Source organism: Schistocerca piceifrons, chromosome 3 (assembly GCF_021461385.2).
Source record: "Schistocerca piceifrons isolate TAMUIC-IGC-003096 chromosome 3, iqSchPice1.1, whole genome shotgun sequence".
Classification (NCBI taxonomy): Eukaryota; Metazoa; Arthropoda; class Insecta; order Orthoptera; family Acrididae; genus Schistocerca; species Schistocerca piceifrons.
Window position 1 is genome coordinate 103,492,357 of NC_060140.1, and position 14,771 is coordinate 103,507,127.

The window sequence follows — 14,771 nt, forward strand, 5'->3', positions numbered from 1 at the left end:
CAGTTCGACGACGTTTGCAGCAGCATGGACTACCAGCTCGGAGACCGTGGCTGCGGTTACCCTTGACGCTGCATCACAGACAGGAGCGCCTGCGATGGTGTACTCAACGACGAACCTGGGTGCACGAATGGCAAAACGTCATTGTTTCGGATGAATCCGGGTTCTGTTTACAGCATCATGATGGTCACATCCGTGTTTGGCGACATCGCTTCCCCAGGAGGTTAGCATCAGAAAGGCCCTCGCAATATTCATATCGCAAAACGTATGGTCTCCCAGAGGCTGGCAGGGACTGACTTTATTTTCTATTTTTTGCGCTCTCCTCCAGGTTCATGGCCAATGCATCGAATGTACTAGCTGGCAATGATCAGAGTTCTTAAACTGTAGAAGATACGCAAACATCTGGTCTTCCAGAGGCTGGCAGGGGGACCGACTTTTGTTCTCCCACCTCTTTAAAGCAGGCCGTCAGATATACTAGCTGGCAATCATCCGAGTTCTTAAATTGCACAAGAAATGCTCAGATGAGGCACAAAAAACAATCTGTTTCGCTTTTTAGAATGTGCTAGAAGACAAGCGTTTGAGTTTCTTAACCTGTACCAAGTATGCTGATAGGGGTAAAAAGTTTTCTTTGCAACACTGTTTTATTTTCTTAATCTCTCTCTCTCTCTCTCTCTCTATGCTAACACGCAGTAACAAAAAACGTTTTGGCACATGTAAGGATAGTATAAAATCCTCTAAAAGTGTGTCAGAGGCTTCCGGTTTGCGAGAGTGTCGAGTACGAGCCAGTACTGACATCACCTCTGCTGTTACTACTAGCACCATCGATCTCAACACTATCACCATCGATATTATTCATCGATTCCTTTGGAGACACATACACACAAGAATCCAAAATGTAAGTACAACATATATATAGCTTACAGTAACTACTAATTATCATCATATATTTTTCCTATGATTACTTGACCCAAGAGAACAAGGGATGCGTCTCGTTCAATTTTACAGAATGTGAAGCAGCTAGGCAAGGAAGGAAGCGCGAAACTTACGCAGCGGTTGCCTGCTTTAGAACTGGGCGAAAAGTAGCCAATAGTGAGTGCGAGGCGCACAACAACGAAATCCGGAGCAGCTGTCGTTGTTCACGTGCTGGACTGCAAAGTGTATCTTCCGGCACGCTTTTCCGCTCTCACCGAAGAAGAACTTGAGGTTTTAAACTCTGTTTACATCGCGGGAGGACAAACAGTGCATATACACTCCTGGTAATTGAAATAAGAACACCGTGAATTCATTGTCCCAGGAAGGGGAAACTTTATTGACACATTCCTGGGGTCAGATACATCACATGATCACACTGACAGAACCACAGGCACATAGACACAGGCAACAGAGCATGCACAATGTCGGCACTAGTACAGTGTATATCCACCTTTCGCAGCAATGCAGGCTGCTATTCTCCCATGGAGACGATCGTAGAGATGCTGGATGTAGTCCTGTGGAACGGCTTGCCATGCCATTTCCACCTGGCGCCTCAGTTGGACCAGCGTTCGTGCTGGACGTGCAGACCGCGTGAGACGACGCTTCATCCAGTCCCAAACATGCTCAATGGGGGACAGATCCGGAGATCTTGCTGTCCAGGGTAGTTGACTTACACCTTCTAGAGCACGTTGGGTGGCACGGGATACATGCGGACGTGCATTGTCCTGTTGGAACAGCAAGTTCCCTTGCCGGTCTAGGAATGGTAGAACGATGGGTTCGATGACGGTTTGGATGTACCGTGCACTATTCAGTGTCCCCTCGACGATCACCAGTGGTGTACGGCCAGTGTAGGAGATCGCTCCCCACACCATGATGCCGGGTGTTGGCCCTGTGTGCCTCGGTCGTATGCAGTCCTGATTGTGGCGCTCACCTGCACGGCGCCAAACACGCATACGACCATCATTGGCACCAAGGCAGAAGCGACTCTCATCGCTGAAGACGACACGTCTCCATTCGTCCCTCCATTCACGCCTGTCGCGACACCACTGGAGGCGGGCTGCACGATGTTGGGGCGTGAGCGGAAGACGCCCTAACGGTGTGGGGGACCGTAGCCCAGCTTCATGGAGACGGTTGCGAATGGTCCTCGCCGATACCCCAGGAGCAACAGTGTCCCTAATTTGCTGGGAAGTGGCGGTGCGGTCCCCTACGGCAATGCGTACGATCCTACGGTCTTGGCGTGCATCCGTGCGTCGCTGCGGTCCGGTCCCAGGTCGACGGGCACGTGCACCTTCCGCCGACCACTGGCGCCAACATCGATGTACTGTGGAGACCTCACGCCCCACGTGTTGAGCAATTCGGCGGTACGTCCACCCGGCCTCTCGCATGCCCACTATACGCCCTCGCTCAAAGTCCGTCAACTGCACATACGGTTCACGTCCACGCTGTCGCGGCATGCTACCAGTGTTAAAGACTGCGATGGAGCTCCGTATGCCACGGCAAACTGGCTGACACTGACGGCGGCGGTGCACAAATGCTGCGCAGCTAGCGCCATTCGACGGCCAACACCGCGGTTCCTGGTGTGTCCGCTGTGCCGTGCGTGTGATCATTGCTTGTACAGCCCTCTCGCAGTGTCCGGAGCAAGTATGGTGGGTCTGACACACCGGTGTCAATGTGTTCTTTTTTCCATTTCCAGGAGTGTATAATTGACTTCGAAACTGTTTATGTAAATACTAATTAACAAGACGAAACTATCGATCGTCGGGAAAATATGTCTTCATTATCGCCAATTCATCATGTTTTAGGTACTGCCTCGTACTCGACACTCTCGCAAACCGGAAACCTCTGACACACTTCCAGAGAGCTTTATACTATCCTTACAGGTGCCAAAACGTTTTTTGTTACTGCATCTGCCTGTTCGCTTAGAGAGAGAGAGACCGATATTAAGAAAATAAAACTGTTGCAAAATAAGCTTTTTACCCCATCAACATACCTGGTACAGTTTAAGAAACTTAAAAGTTTACCAACTAATGAAACGATAACAGAGACCGAATACCAAAGAGTGTGCAGTGTTTGGAATGCATTCAATTATAAGACACTTGGAGAATACTCAGATTTATATTTAAAGGTCGATGTTTTACTCATTGCAGATGCGTTTGAGAACTTTCGCAGTCTTTGCCTTAGGACATGTGAACTGGATGATGCTCATCATATTACTGCACCTGGTTTGGCATGGGACGCTTTACTGAAAACTGCTACAGTAGAATTGCGGGTCGTTACCGACACTGAACAACATCAGTCTATCTAACGTGGTATCAGAGGTAGAATTGTTCATTGCTCATGTCGACATACTACTGCAAACAACAGGTTCATATCTCGTTATAACGAAAACATTGATGAATCTTACATTATATATTTCGATGTTAATAGCCTCTACAGTTGGGCAATGATGCAACACCTTCCTGTCTCAGAATTTGCATCGGTTGACTCAAAGGGAAAGAGTTTGAATACTTTTGATGTGAGAAACATACCAGATGATCCTGAGATTTAGAGATTGATCTTGAATACCCTGAAAGTATTCATGATCTACATTCTGATCTACCATTATGCGCTGAGAAATTGCTACCACCAGCTGGGCGCACCAGCAACAATCCTAGTGTTACAAAAAAAATAATTTTCTTCTTTGCATGATAAGAAAAATTATGTGATACACTTCAGAAATCTAAAACAGTGCCTGAAGCACAATATGGTGTTGAAAAAATTTCACAGAATACTGTTGTTTAGACAAGCACCATGGATGAAATTATACATTGAAATTAATGCAAAGGAACATATGAAGCCAACAATGATTTTGAAAAAAATTCTTCAGGCTCATGAATAACAGAGTCTAAGGCAAAACTATGCAGAATATATGAAAGATGAGTGACATAAGAATAGCAACATTCTGGAAAGTTAGATATTTAGCATCTGCATTAATTTCGAAACTTAATTTCAAAAGGAGTGTTATATTTTTTAAAAAATTAGTTGCTGTTGAATTAAAGAAACTTAACATAGTGTTTGATAAGCCATTAGCAGTAGGAATAGCGATTTTAGATATTTCAAAGACTCTTCTTGTAAAATTTCATTGTGAATTTCATTATGAATATATGCTAAAAAAGTTTCCACTAAACCCTGTAAAACTGTGTTACACTGATATTGATAGTTTAATACATCATATTAAAACTTCAGACCTTTATAAGAATATAAAGAGTGATTTGCCAAAATGGTTTGATACTTCAAGTTTCCCTGTAAATAATAAATATCAGATTTCACTTGTAAATAAAAAGAAAGTTGGATTATTGAAAGATGAGTGAAGTGGTGATCATATTGTTGAATTTATCGGTCTACAAGCTAAAATGTATGCTCTCGCGACTGAATCACAGCGTGTAATGCGCAGTGCAAAAGGTGTGAAACAGTCTGCTGTTAATCAGCTAACCATTGATCATTATCGACAATGTGTGTTCAAATCTAATGTTAAATCAACTGTACAGTGTATTAATCAATGCAAAGGCCATGTAATTTCCACTGTTAAGCAATATAAGCTAGGTTCATCAGCACAAGATGATAAAAGTTTTATACTGTCAGATAAAATGAATACCTTAGCGTGGGGTCACTATCACTTGAAAAATAATAATAATAATAATAATAATAATGATGATGATGGTGGTAGTGGTGGTGGTGGTGATGGTGATGTGTAAAAATAAACACAAGAAATATTATTTGTAAAAGTTAAATATTAAAAAGTAAAAATTTTTAAGTGATTTAATTTGTCGAAAAATAAAAACATATATTACATAAATGTGAGTTTGTAACTGTTTGATTTTGTGGAAAAAATAAATAAATAAACGTAATTCAATAATTACTTCATTTTATTTTATCTGAAAGTTCCTTTCTACAACCTTTACAGTTCATTTTAAATGGAGGTGATCCATCAATCTGACAATGTGCATTCAAATCATAATGTTTATAGCAATTTTCATACTTAGAAATAATATCATCATTCTGAAATATTTATGGTAACCTGTTAAAGTTGTATGAAATGTCACATAAAGAGGGTAACAATTGCTTAGGAAACAGATAATAATCAATTCCATTCAAATTTTTAGATCCTGCTACAAGTTTACCTTAAATTTCACAAATCAGTTTGCAAACATTTTTCGATTTGATCCAAACAAACAAGAAGAATACATCAGCAGTGTCAGTCTCAGCAGTAGCAGCAGCTCGCTCGTCGAATCCATAGTCTTCCAATTGTAGCATTTTAACGTCTTCAGGGATAATTAGTTTCAAAATATTTAGGATAAGTGGACACAGCAGACTTCATGAAAACACCAATGTTTTACAGTCACAGATTCCATAATCAGAACTTGTAGTACACATTCATTTCCATCAATTAAATTAGTGACTAACACTCTCAATGAATGTTGGTCTGAATTAATGTTAATTATCATAACTTTGTTCATATTTATTCCTTTAGCTACTGGACTGATAAGATGCAAATGGTGAAATGAATGTAGCTCTCTACACATTTCTCTCTTTCTATATTTGACTACGCTTTGTGACCTGATTTTTCACAGGCAGTATCTCTTTTTCCCCTGGTGAAATATTCTTGTAAATTCTTACATTTGTCCTCTAGCCATCTGCCTTAGTCATATTCCAAATCCCGTCCATTTCATTTTTTAGATGTTTGCATTCCCTTTCACCTAATTTATTTGATGCATTTTTATATTTTCTTATTTCATCAATTTAGTTCAGTATCTCCTGTGTTGACCAAGGATTTCTACTAGGCCCTGTCCTCTTACCTATTTGATCCTCTGCTACCTTCACTATTTCATCTGTCAAAGTTACCTATTCGTCGTATACTGTATTAATTTCCCCTGTTACTGTGAATCATTGCCTAATGCCCCCTCTGAAACTCCCAGCAATTTCTGGTTCTTTCAACTAATGTAGGTTCAGTCCCTTTTTGAAATTTCTTTAGTTTTAATTTACTGTACATAATTAATGAAATGTGGTCCACTGTTCTTTTCCTATCACAGCAAACATATTTCTGTTCATGGCACTAGGATACATTATGGCCACCCACTCACAATTTGATCCTATGTCATGTCTCTGTAAGTCCATCATCATCTTACAAGGTGGTTGATGGACCTCGTTTGTTGAATATGAAATGTCGAATCGAAACAACGTCAGCCGTCTAAATTTCGAGATGTTGTATTTGTTGACCAACCAGTTTCGCCGCTACATTACGAAAATGGTGCCAATGGCTCTGAGCACTATGGGACTGAACATCTGAGGTCATTAGTCCCCTAGAACTTAGAACTACTTAAACCTAACTAACCTAAGGATATCATACACACCCTTGCCCGAGGTAGGATTCGAACCTGCGACCGTAGCAGTCGCGCGGTTCCGGACTGAAGCGCCTAGAACCGCTCGGCCACCGCGGCCGGCCGCTACATTACATCTTTTTTTTTTTATTTTGATCCTACGTCTTCCACTGGTTCTGCGCTTACGAATAGTCTCTCTTCCCGATCTAGGCCCAACAAAGCACAGCCTAATTAACAACTACGCTCTTCGCTTGGCCGTTTAGAAACAATCAGTACGTAAAAGTGAAGGCACGAAACACCAGACAGTGCTAACATGATCGACACTGACTTACACACACACAAACACAAACACACACACACACGCACGCACGCACGCAGCTGGATGTTGAGCTCACGCGTGCCAGTGTGGTCTGGCGCCAGAGACTGCTATCGACCGCACGCAACTTCGCGGCTGTTCCAGCACTCGGCAACTCGGGCAACGTTGGCGCCAACTTGGCTGGCGCCAGCTCGTTACGTACCGCCGGCGCAGCGCTCATACCGGGCCAGCTGCATTTCGTCACACCCGCGTCTGAAATACCGCACTTGGCTATTCAAATTTCGCCCATCTGGGAAAGGCATACGTTTATTACTTCCGTGTACACCGCTGCAATATAATTTCACGCGTGTTTCTGTACTCTGTTCGACTTGGCAGCATTCTTATTTGAATTTCTGCCTGGTGTGCGGAAACTGAAGCGTTGGGGTAATGAACCATTAAACCACAAAGACTTGGACGGTAGCGGAAAAAATTAAGGTCTGTGACAGTTTTAATATAAAGTGTTTCCGCCCGGAATCAAACTGGGGACCTTTTGCGTGTTAGGCACACGTGATAACCGCTACACCACGGAAACTGCTACCCTCTGTGCTGCACCTCAGATTGAACTCGTAGGAAAATCGCTGTTTTGCCGTAAAAATCACTTTGCGGAAACGCACCGTGCAAGTACTTCCACTCGTCTGCAACAATCGACAACACCTTTGGCAGTCTGAATGCCATCACGAGTAAGAGCTTAAGTAGTCAAAGATAATGCTCGCGTGCGAGTTCTCAGTAGCATGATTAGGTCTATCTTTCCGTACGAGATACCGTCGATTCGAACAGTCGTTATTGCAAAAAGATTTCACCAAAACCAGTCACTTCGTTGGCAGCACGGAGTTTGGGCCCAGGGGTTATCAGCCCACATGTCGTTCAAATTTCAAATTTAAAGTCCCCTCATGTAGACACTTAATTGAACACAGAGACTGTATGACAGAAAGCGCTAAGTTGAGATAGAAAAGGAATGACGGGGAGACGGGTGTCTATTGATACACCCATCTCGGCTTTCGAAGTAAATCATTCCCTACAGCAACGCGATTTTATTTAACTTTATTTTTGTTTACACGATCTTTATTATAATCACAGGACTAGGAAGCTCATTTGACTATCAATCTTTGCCACCAAACTCAGTTTCAAACGCCAAAAGAAAAACTGTGAGGAGACACTGATACGCCTCTGTATCGACTAGGAATATGGAAAGACTCGCTTTGCATAATTAAGTTTCCGAGCGTCATCTTATCGCGAAAGCTATATGTCCAAGGACTTGCGAAAACGTATACGAACTCACAGCTCCCTGGATACGTACGTTGACCTTTGTTTAAGATGGTGATCGAGAAGGAAACAAATGTGAAATCTGGCGAATGAGGGCGACAGGTTTCATGGAATGAATTAATGTCTGTATATAAACATAATCTTAATACAACTTAAACATATTGGCTTATTCTCATATTGACTAAGCGGTATGCCAGATTTTACAGGGAACTGCATGGATTCTGATCTATCCTTAACAGATTTGCGAGTCTCCTCGAAAGAAACGGCCGACGAGCCCTCCACTCATGTCCACAACAGTTTGTTTGTGGCCACCGGCGGAAGGAATTCTTTCACAGCGAGAAGGAGATGGGTTGCTGCTATGGTACAGAAACAAGGACGTAGCCAAAGGGTGAGGAGGGAGTACACGCCTCCCCCCCCCCCCACCCCCTATCAACTGAACTAAATTACACGCAATGTGGTTGCCGTGTAGAGAAACTGAAAGATACAAGGGACGACCAAAAAGTTTTTGTGTGCGGTCGTTACTGCAACGTATAAGCAATGTAGTGCGACTCCGATTCATTGCTGGCGTATAAGCATTGACATGAAGGTAAGGGATTGGTGTGGAATTCGTGTCTTTCCGAAGGGAGTGCGGTAAATGCGAAAGCGTGAACTATGGCGACGTTGTTACCGAACGCGTCGAAACGAGACGAGCGTGCTATTATTCTCTTCTTGACTGCCGAAGGGCAAACACCGATAGACGTCCATCGCAGAATGAAGAATGCGTATGGGGCAGCATATCTGTAGAAGACTGGCGTCGTGGAATAGTGTGACAAAGACTGCTGCTGCTTCATTATAACGTCCGTCCCCACATTGCAAACGTTGTAACGCTGAAGTCACGTCAACTTAAAGGTGGGAGACACCCGAACACTCAACCTACAGTCCTGATCTCTCCCCATGCGTTTATCACGCTTATAGCTCCTTAAAAAAAGGCCTTGAAGGGTCAACTATTGCTGTCGGACGAGGATGTGAGCAGGCAGTCACGGACTTCACACAGTCGACGCGTTTCACCAAACGGGTATCTTCAAAGTGATTGTCTCAATACCCGCGACGACTTTCTCAGAGTGACATACCGAATCTGGATTCTACGGCCGTCGAAGGGAACCTTTTTGATCGTCCCTTACATTCTGATTTTCAATCATACGACGAAAAAGGTGAACGCACTATCGATAGTCAACAATGCCGTCGGAAAGATTTAAACTATCGATAATACTGTCGGCTATAGCCCATATCTTTACTTATATTAGAGAAGTCAGCTGTGTTTTGTTAGCAACGAATTTTAATTCGTTTGGAAGTGCCAAACAAAGAAATATTTAATTCCACAACTGGGCATCTTATATACAGGGTGATTCGCAAAGATATACAAATATTTTAATATATTATTCTACAAGTAAAACTAAAGAAAAATGTTCGCATAAACAAAGATCCGCAAATGTTAAGTTACTGAGTTACGGCTAATACAATATTTTGCCGGAAATTTAGGATCTTCGCTAATATAAGGCGACCACAAAACTGTACGACGTTAAAGTAAAGGATGATTGTCATTTATTTTCTTGTTATTGGTGTGGTGAATCTAATACAACCTGTCCCAGACGTGTATCTGCAGCAGTTTTCCAGAACATCCAGAGAAGCAAAGATTATTATGCCAGTAAATTTGTTGACTTTTCATTAAAAATGTAGAATCGTTTATGTCATTGTTGACAGCCGTTAGTGAGTTGCTTCAGTAGTTTCCTAACATCGTTTATGAGGGCAAAGTCAATACACGTGAGGCAATGCCTACTCGCATGAGTGCAATAGACGAAATTAAGAACAACAATGAGAAACTGCAACGAGCAACAAAACCTGTTCATACATGTGCAGCAAAATGCATTGAACTCGGTGGAGACGTTTTTGAACATTTATTGTGAATGTATTGTGAAACTGTATGTACACTGTACTCCATCGTGGCACTGGGGATATGTGTGTGTGTTTGCGTGCGAAGAAGGGGAGGGGAGGGGGGAGGGGGGCATGTGTGTGCGAAGAGCAAATGAGACTTTTTACGTTGCAACAATGGATTTGTAAACGGCAACAGATCATATTTGAAACTGGTAATTGCGTAAGTAAAACCTGTGACTGGCGTCCGGTTAAATAACGGTAAAGAAGGAAGGGAACCTACAAAAAAAGATGGAGAATTTTTTAAAGTCTAGAACAAGAGAACATAGGCAATTGTTACATACAGTTTGCTGTAAAATACACACATCAAAAAAGTTTTGCGTCACCTCGGTTGCGAGAGTTGCGGAACCTGTACAGAAAATTGGAATAGAGATCAACATAAACAGTAGCACGTCTTCTTGCATTGATGGATGCCTGTATTCGGCGCGGCATACTATTCACAAGTTCATCAAGGCATTGTTGCTCCAGATTGTACCATTCCTCAATGGCGATTCGGCGTAGATTCTTCAGAGTGGTTGGTGGGTCACGTCGTCCATAAACAGCCCTTTTCAATCTATTCCAGGCATGTTCGATACGGTTCATTTCTGGAGAACATGCTGGCCACTCTAGTCGAGCGATGTCGTTATCCTGAAGAAAGTCATTCACAAGATGTGCACGATGGGGGCGCGAATTGTCGTCCATGAGGACGAATGCCTCGCCAATTTGCTGCCGATATGGTTGCACTGTCGGTCGGAGGATGGCATTCACGTGTCACGCAGCCGTTACGGCGCCTTCCATGACCACCAGCGACGTACGTCGGCCCCACGTAATGCTATCCTAAAACAGCAGGGAACCTCCACCTTGCTGCACTCGCTGGACAGTGAGTGTAAGACGTTCAGCCTAACCGGGTTGCCACCAAACACGTCTCCGACGATTGTCTGGTTGAAGGCATATGCGACACTCATCGGTGAAGAGAACGTGATGCCAATCCTGAGCGGTCCGTTTGGCATGTTGTTTGGCCCATCCGTACTGCGTGCGCTGCATGGTGTCGTGGTTGCAAAGATGGACCTGGCCATGGACGTCGGGAGTAAAGTTGCGCATCATGCAGCCTATTGCACACAGTTTGAGTCGTACCACGACGTCCTGTGACTGCACGAAAAGCATTATTCAACACGGTGGCGTTGCTGTCAGGGTTCCTCCGAGGCATAATCCGTAGGTAGCCCTTGGGTGTCCTGAGCTAGGCATGTCATCGACAGTTCCTCTCTGTATCTCCTGCATGTCCGAACAACATCACTTTGGTTCACTCCGAGACGCCTGGTCACTTCCCTTGTTGAGAGCCCTTCCTGGCACAAAGTAACAATGCGGACGCGATCGAACAGCGGTGTTGACCGTCTAGGCATGGTTGAACTACAGACAACACGGGCCGTGTACCTCCTTCCTGGTGGAATGACTGGAACTGATCGGCTGTCAGACCACCTCCGCCTAATAGGCGCTGCTCATGCATTGTTGTTTACATCTTTGGGCGGGTTTAGTGACATCTCTGAACAGCCTGTGTGATACAATAGCCATAGTCAATGTCTATCTTCAGGAGTTCTGGGAACCGGGGTGATGCAAAACTTTTTTTGATGTGTGTATAAGTTAGCATTATCTACGATGAGTGTCATTCTTTAGCGACAAGCAGTTACATATATTATCACGTCTACGAACAGATGGTTCGCCTTGTGCACTGTAGAGACGTAGATCGCGTGTTCAGGAATTGTTCTCTGAAGACAAGTTTAGCAACAGGCTTCTCCACCTCCTCGTGCCCTCACCCTTTAGGTTTTTTTTTTCGTCCACTTTGCCTGCCTCCCCTCCCGTACATTTCTTATTTCTGCCACTTTGAACTTGACAGGGTGTCAGTCCTTGGCAGCAAAGTGGCTTGGCATGTACCCGCCTCTGAGAAGCTGCCAAGCAGTATCGCCAGCGACGCTTCACGGAAATCCGGAAATGACTTTCTCAGAATCCGGCGAACGAAACGCCAGGTTTATTTCCATGTGTTACAGTCGTAAAGTTCTTCGGAGAATCGGGAACGCTTCGTATAGCTTAGAATTCGTAGCTCAGTTATGGTACGCCTGTAACTGGCCGCTATGGAGTATGTTTCCTAGACACTGTCATACTGCTGTCAATCTTATTGGGCAGCCATTCCCGTTGTCTGATTAGGTGCCACAGCGAAATTTTGAACCGTGAACGAAAGATCCATTCAGAATGAGTTTTTTACTCTGCAGCGGAGTGTGCGCTGATCTGAAACTTCCTGGCAGATTAAAACAGTGTGCCATACCGAGACTCGAACTCGGGACCTTTGCCTTTCGCGGGCAAGTGCTCCACCAGCTGAGCTACCCAAGCACGACTCATGTCGACACCTTTACACAGATTGAACAGTCCAATCTCGATGATACCGTGCTAGCTTTAATCATAATTAATTATGTCGATGGGTAGACGTAAGTGTCGTAAGGTTCTCATATCTTTTCCGCTATCGTAAATAATTCATCATTACTTTACTGGAACGAAGATGAATGAGCGTACTGTAATAGTAGTGAATAAGATCCTTGACGCCGTGTTTAATTTTATCTGTGACTGATGTGTTGGTTGGTTGTTTTGGGGACGGAGATCAGACAGCGTGGTCATCGGTCTCATCGGATTAGGGAAGGATGGGGAAGGAAGTCGGCCGTGCCCTTTCAGAGGAACCATACCAACATTTGCCTGGAGTGATTTAGGGAAATCACGGAAAACCTAAATCAGGATGGCCGGACGCGGGATTGAACCGTCGTCCTCCCGAATGCGAGTCCAGTGTGACTGATGTGTTATTCAGTCAATTATGCAACGCTGGGGCATTCTTATTTGAGGCATAGTAGCGTGCAGTTGAGTTTTTCAGAGAAATAGATCCGTTATTTGTGAATCGGGGAGAAATTATCTGGAATACTTTATTATCCTGATGAAAACACATTTATAATGCTTTCTTGTTTTTTATATCGATGGAGAAAAATTTGGAGAAATTTTAAAGTTGTTTGTAATTTTTGCAATAAGAGAATTTTCTAATTTAGAGGTTTTTATGTTGTGCTGTCTTCTTCTCAATAATCAGAGTTTAATTTCTTAAAGAAAGATTTACTCTAACATAAAACCTACCTTCACGATTCATAGTAAAGTTTTGAATTTTTAATGTGTGTACATTTCACGTTACGGCACACGAAGCAGGAGATCGTTTCTGACAAAAGGAAGATTATTTATGTTCAGCTGCTGCATCTTCTGATTTGTATTTGCTTTCGAAAATGTACTCCAGACACAAAAAAAAAATAACACAAGGCTGAGCATTTTTTTTTTTTATTTCACTGCAGATCTTACCTAGCATTCTTGTGCAGTGTGTAGTGAGGCTTGTCAGGAGTCGTGCTAGCAAGTACATTAATCATGAGTGAACAGTGTTGCTAACATCACTTATTTCCTTCCGTGTCTAGCAGTACTTAGTATCTGAGAATATTCTTAGCCTAACATTGCACTTCATATTACACATTGTTCATAATGTGTTTACGGTACTGAGTGTTAGTTGTATAGTTTTCACTGAGCACACAGCTAGTTTCTTTTGGCATTTAATTAGTTTCATTTTATTTATTTCAAATTTTGTATTTCATGACGTTCTACAGGGTTATTACAAATGATTGAAGCGATTTCACAGCTCTACAATAACTTTATTATTTGAGATATTTTCACAATCCTTTGCACACACATACAAAAACTCAAAAAGTTTTTTAGGCATTCACAAATGTTCGATATGTGCCCCTTTAGTGATTCGGCAGACATCAAGCCGATAATAAAGTTCCTCCCACACTCGGCGCAGCTGTTCCCATCAATGAGCTCGAAAGCATCGTTGATGCGAGCTCGCAGTTCTGGCACGTTTCTTGGTAGTGTAGGTTTAAACACTGAATCTTTCACATAACCCCACAGAAAGAAATCGCATGGGGTTAAGTCGGGAGAGCGTGGAGGCCATGACATGAATTGCTGATCATGATCTCCACCACGACCGATCTATCGGTTTTCCACTCTCCTGTTTAAGAAATGCTGAACATCATGATGGAAGTGCGGTGGAGCACCATCCTGTTGAAAGATGAAGTCGGCGCTGTCGGTCTCCAGTTGTGGCATGAGCCAATTTTCCAGCATGTCCATATACACGTGTCCTGTAACGTTTTTTTCGCAGAAGAAAAAGGGGCCGTAAACTTTAAACCGTGAGATTGCACAAAACACGTTAACTTTTGCTGAATTGCGAATTTTCTGCACGAATGCGTGAGGATTCTCTACCGCCCAGATTCGCACATTGTGTCTGTCCACATCACCATTAAGAAAAAATCTTGCTTCATCACTGAAAACAAGTTTCGCGCTGAACGCATCCTCTTCCATGAGCTGTTGCAACCGCGCCGAAAATTCAAAGCGTTTGACTTTGTCATCGGGTGTCAGGGCTTGTAGCAATTGTGAACGGTAAGGCTTCTGCTTTAGCCTTTTCCGTAAGATTTTCCAAACCGTCGGCTGTGGTACGTTTAGCTCCCTGCTTGCTTTATTCGTCGACTTCCGCGGGCTTCGCGTGAAACTTGCCCGCACGCGTTCAACCGTTTCTTCGCTCACTGCAGGCCGACCCGTTGATTTCCCCCTACAGAGGCATCCAGAAGCTTTAAACTGCGCATACCATCGCCGAATGGAGTCAGCGGCAGAAACCTGAAGTGCGACTTCAGCCGAACAAAACTTTATGAGTTTTTTTCTACGTATCTGTAGTGTGTCGTGACCATATGTCAATGAATGGAGCTACAGTGAATTTATGAAATCGCTTCAATCATTTGTAATAGCCCTGTATTTTACGA

General features: G+C 43.4%; 1 non-coding gene across 1 annotated transcript; it reads right to left on the reverse strand.

The window, feature by feature from the left end:
• Nucleotides 1-7,140: 7,140 nt before the first annotated feature.
• Nucleotides 7,141-7,213, reverse strand: Trnav-aac. The gene has a single exon. It is a non-coding gene; the product is annotated as a tRNA-Val (tRNA).
• Nucleotides 7,214-14,771: the final 7,558 nt, after the last annotated feature.